The following is a 5,291-nucleotide window of genomic DNA, read 5'->3' on the forward strand; positions in this document are numbered from 1 at the left end:
ACACACTAACACTGCCCTCATCCTAACCTCCTTTTCACCCTGCACTCACAAATTATCTCAGAGGACTGCAGATAATTCCCTCATCAGTGTCCAACCTCATTAATTTTTAACCGACACCACTGATCTCACATCAGCACTAATGCTCAGTGACAGGGTGAAAAGGGAGACAAACAGATGAATGGAAAGGAGGAAAACTGAAGAGTATAAGGAATTTTATAGACTGGACCATATGGAATTTCATCACATGTTTTGATTGAAATAATTTGGATGTTCATATATATTTTGTTGAAAAAATTATGTTATAGATGTATGAGTAGTTAAGAAAAGGGAGAGAAGAGGGGTAGGTAAAAGTGAAGGAGAGGAAAAACAAAGCGTGACATAAGAGGATGATGGGAGAAATTAGTAGAGGTGAACAGGTGAATGAAGAAGGCCTGTGCACAACACGCAAGCAAGCACTTAAATAAAACCAGAAGGTGTTGAATGATGTCTTGTTGAGTTGTACTTGTCTTGCAGTCAATATGATGTGAAACAGGTGAGAAAATATGAGGGGAGGAAGAGGAGCAGGAAGGAGGGACGGAGGAAAAAAGAGAGAGTTAGAGAACGAAGAGTCAGAGGAGGAAAGTAAGAGGAGATATGCTTTGGAATAAGACAAACTCCTACTTTTGGTGCAGCTATGCGAATAAACACTGGTGTGGTTAATATTCAATGCCCAGATGCATGGCTGAAAAAGTTTTTAACTGAAAAGATTGTGTGTGCAAATGTACGTGTGTGTGTGCATGTGTTTGGGAAAGAGCGGAAGAATTTTCAGCCACTCTGTGTCAGAAATAATTAATCTATTTTTTCCTCTCTTCTCCCTCCCATTTCCATTTGCCTCTCTCCTCTTTTTAATTTCAACATTGTCCTCCCTTTCACCTCCATAAGCAGGCGTCGCGCCCTGTGGGGGTGGGGTTCTGTGATGGTAACCATGGTCCCGGCAGCCGCTATGTCTGCAGCGCTCATGCAAGAGAGGAGGACGCCACGAACGACCGCGAAGAGCGAATTCTAGCCGTGCTGGGCATCATTGGAACCATCCTCAATCTTTTAGTGGTCATATTCGTCTACATCTACACCTCTGTCACTTAAGGTTTTTGGCGAGACTTGAACAAGAACCATTGGCACTGTCGCCAACTCTTCTACTGCCATCTCCTCACCGCTGTGCTCCTCTTTAAGTATTTATATACTTGGAGGGTTTGATTATTCAGAGTAAGTGATAAAATGTGAGGATCATTGGCAGCGTGTTCAGCTGGATAGTAGCCATATTTATCTAAGCCTACACCTGCATCACTGAGTATCCCTTGAGACAGTTCCCACGCTGTTATCTAAAGACTGCTGCCAATCAGAAAAAGGAGCAACAGGTGGATCCCTCCGCTATTCATATCAAACTGTATCTTTGATTTTTTTCAAGACAGCTTCACACAACCACACGTTAAATGACTGCTGACAGTGTGTCCAGTCTGGTAGTGGTCATATGTGTCTGATCCATGACTGCGACAGGAGATGAGCTCCTGTCTTTGATCTGATGGTGGCCATATTTGACTTTGCTGCATCTGCCATTTTCTTATATCACTCTGTAAAAGTGTGTGGTTTCTGTCTTTTTTTCATCACACATTTGTAGAATTACACTTTTTTTACTGCAAGGTAAACATATTTAAATGGTTTGACAAACACGGCTCTGAGTGATCGAATTAGTATAAAAGAAGATATACAATAGGGACCAAAATTGCCAAGTGAACTATCAGATGAAGGACCCTCATGCCTATCCTTAACTTCACTTGAATAGAACATCATTACAGATAAACTAATAAAAAAATCACTCAGTGCTGATTTTCAGTTTCTGTAGTTAGTAGCATCACTGAAGAAGTTTTACATGGAACTAACATGTCCATACCTGAGCACACCAGAGGAGAGATTCCTGGCTGTGCTCGGAGTCATCGGAATTGTACTCAACCTCCTACTTCTTGTTTTTGTCTATATATACACCTCCATCTGATATATGTGCTTCCTCTCCACCTACAGTATCAGTTATGAGATGAACCTTCCAAACCTAACTGCACCTGTACCAAACAGCCAGGGGTGCCAGTGATTGTATGTACGTACATTAAGTATGTTCTATAGCCACAATCTCTAGCTATTCTTGGGATTATATGTAATATACAGAGCTCAGGAGAAGGAGGTTTGTTCACTGACCAACTTACAATAGAAATACACTTTCAAAGACACTTTTTTGTGGAAATGTATGTCCTGCAATTAGTGTTTTAGTTGTCTTTCACATACGTGCATCATAAGCTTGCATTGCTATAATCTTTATTATGCTTTGACCAAAATAACTGATGCAAAGACTGCCTTCTTTGCTGTAATTTGTCTGTTTGTTCTACACGCCTGTTGATGTTACAAGTAGAAAGCACCCAAATTTGGAAATGGATGGTGTCAACAACAAAGATCCCTCTGTGGAAGGTCAGTACCACAGAATAATGGTCTATGTTCTGGTGTCATGTTTCTGTGATTGGATCTCTAAACCAGCCACGGAGCATCATCAAAGAAGGCAAAGTGTGGAACTGAGACAATGTCACACAAATCAAGATGGTGTACTATTGCAGTGCAATACAAAGGCATGGAATAGTAACAAAGAAATCGTGCAGAACTGGCGAGGATTGCCTAAAAAAAGAGGACATAAAACCTCTGTGCAAGGCCTCACCATCTGTCTCGAAACTCGTCAAGGCATGAAAAACTCCCTGGGATTGGGTTACAACATTTCCATTGGAGCAGCATGTCACTATGGGTATGATTTAAAGTCTAAGCGCTGTGCCTCTGATGGAGGAGCGAACTTAAATGCAGTTGACAGGCGAGCAGGAAGGACTGGTCTGAATCTACACTTCATCCTTGTCATTCTCTTTTCCACCAACAAGCTAACGCCAGAGAAGACATAGTAGTGAGAGGACCCACATGAGCAGCAAGTGTCATTTCACATAGCACAATACTTTTATATTTACACACATGCATCAGTCAGAGGTACTAGGGAAGACACAATGACGAAAACCCCCCAAAACATTTGGTTTTCCACATTGAACTCTGACTGCTCACTTAACTGCAATTTTACATGTCGGCTTGTGAGACTAAGTATTGAGATTTTGCATTGTAAGATTCCTTGTTACATTGTGTGTGTATGCTCGTAGTTTTAGTATCAGTTTACCTTTGAGTGTTTCGTTTGAACTGGTTTTGCAAGCAGACCTGAAAGTCACAACATCAGGATGAAACACAACAGATGTCTCTAGATATATGAGGGTTCTAGTGGCCACAGTCTATCTTTAATAAGTGTAGACGGTCATCTTCAGATACAGATTTTAAATATTTCCATGGCCATGTTTACAGAATGCTGGATGAACAAGTATTCACCATTTGCCTGCTGGAATAATTAGCTTTTATTAATAATGATTAGTTGCTTTGTTGAATACCAAAACAGTGAAGAGGACAAATAAAAAAGGTACGTATTGGATTTGCTTGTAATGCATAAGCAACTTAATGCCTTAGGACTCTGTTTCACATCTTCTCAATTGCAAATACACACACATTTGTACTTCTATACTTGAGGACGTTCACTTACATATTGCATTTACCTCTAACCTTAGCTTTCACATGCCTGACCCCAAATCTCTATGTAACTATAACCTAAACCTGATTCTAACCTTAAAGTTAAACTGAGATTTATCACAAATTCAGGTTTTATTTTAATCGCTCGGGTGATCATTTCTATCAGCTATGCTAACAATGTCCTCACCAAAATGATTGCTGAGATCTGGGAACACAGTGGCATTAATAAAAATCCAGTGCAGCAGAGTACACAAAGTTAGTCAAACTTATTATTACCCAAATTGTTGTTACCATGCTTCACTCAGTTTTTCTGCACAACGAGGGATTATTAGCAGCAGGGAAGTTTCCTTTTGGTAGCAACTAGTGAAACTGTCGGCTACTGCTACTGTTTCTTGCCCTGTTATTCTCATCAATGCAATATCAGCAATTACTTTGGTCACTCTTAATCGCTTCCACGCTTTGAAGAAGCGAGAACTAAAGGCTGAAATGCCTGCACTTTCCAAAACCTTCCTCACTAAATGGGTCCTCACAAAGATAGAAGTAAGCACTCACATGCTCGCTACTTAGATCTCTCTTCATGAGTTTAATTTTACACCATCTTTCAGCACACATCAGGAGATTTGATGTTAGCATGCTGAGATAGATGTGACTTGTGCATTTACTTCCTGTCACATCTAATAACTGTACAGTGGAGTTTGTTGAGCTAAATCCATTTTAAGTGTGCACCAAAGCACAGTATGAGCCACCTTCGGTTCGCTAGACATCTGCTGTCAGACGGTGACAGTCGAAGCAGCAGCTGTGCGACTGTGAGACACATTTGAATATACTTTGACTAAAGTACTGGAGATATTTTGGTCCACTTTGTACTGCCTCAGAGGGGTTACTTGTTGCAAAAAAAAAAAAAAAAAAAAAAATACACACACACACTCTTAGCTATTTAGCTCAGGTTTACTCAGATACAGGCCATGGTTTTGCCAATGTGGGTTTACAAAGACCAACAGAAAAATATATTTTTAGACTGAAAAAAGCAAAAGACATTTATTTTGAGCCTATAATCAGTCTTTTTAACTTGACAATGCTCATGCCAAAATGATTAAAATGTGTATCCAAGAATAGTTTTATTGTTTATTTAAGCCCAGACCCTAAAAGGCTGAGTTATAGTATAGTAGGCCTGAAAATGAATAACATCGATTTTTAGACTGTTTTGTTTGTTTCCTGTAGCCATGGTCACGGAGAACCCTCGGACATGTTGGCAACGGCAGTGTAACTGGTATTTTATTGAAGTCCAGTATTATCCCAACATATTGGCTTTTGATAAGTCCATAGTCTGCCTGGGATACATACAACCACGTTTTCTGCATGAAGTTCAAGTTTTCGGTTAAGACCAGTTTTAACATGACAGACTCACTGCCGAGCAGACCAATGAAAGCAGAGCGCCCACAAGGCAAGTCCTGGCCATCTGCTGTCCCCACAGACACCCAGCCACCTCCTCAACGTACACACACGAACACACACACACACACACACACACACACACACACACACACACACACACACACACACACAGCATGGACTTTCATCTAACAATTCAACATAATTTTCCACTTTGCATTCAAATACAGAGTTTTAGATTGTTCAAGATTTATTTTGATGCATGTTTATGT

At 40.3% G+C, this 5,291-nt stretch overlaps 1 long non-coding RNA gene across 1 annotated transcript in view; it reads left to right on the forward strand.

Annotated features, from left to right (window-relative positions):
* LOC137186006 (uncharacterized) overlaps nt 1-4,508 on the forward strand; it is a 20,489-nt gene extending 15,981 nt beyond the window's left edge. Inside the window, exon 2 of the long non-coding RNA XR_010928948.1 lies at nt 925-4,508. This is a non-coding gene — a long non-coding RNA (uncharacterized lncRNA). The remainder of the gene's footprint in view (nt 1-924) is intronic.
* Nucleotides 4,509-5,291: the final 783 nt, after the last annotated feature.

The sequence above is a fragment of the Thunnus thynnus genome, chromosome 7 (genome assembly GCF_963924715.1).
Source record: "Thunnus thynnus chromosome 7, fThuThy2.1, whole genome shotgun sequence".
Taxonomy (NCBI): domain Eukaryota; kingdom Metazoa; phylum Chordata; class Actinopteri; order Scombriformes; family Scombridae; genus Thunnus; species Thunnus thynnus.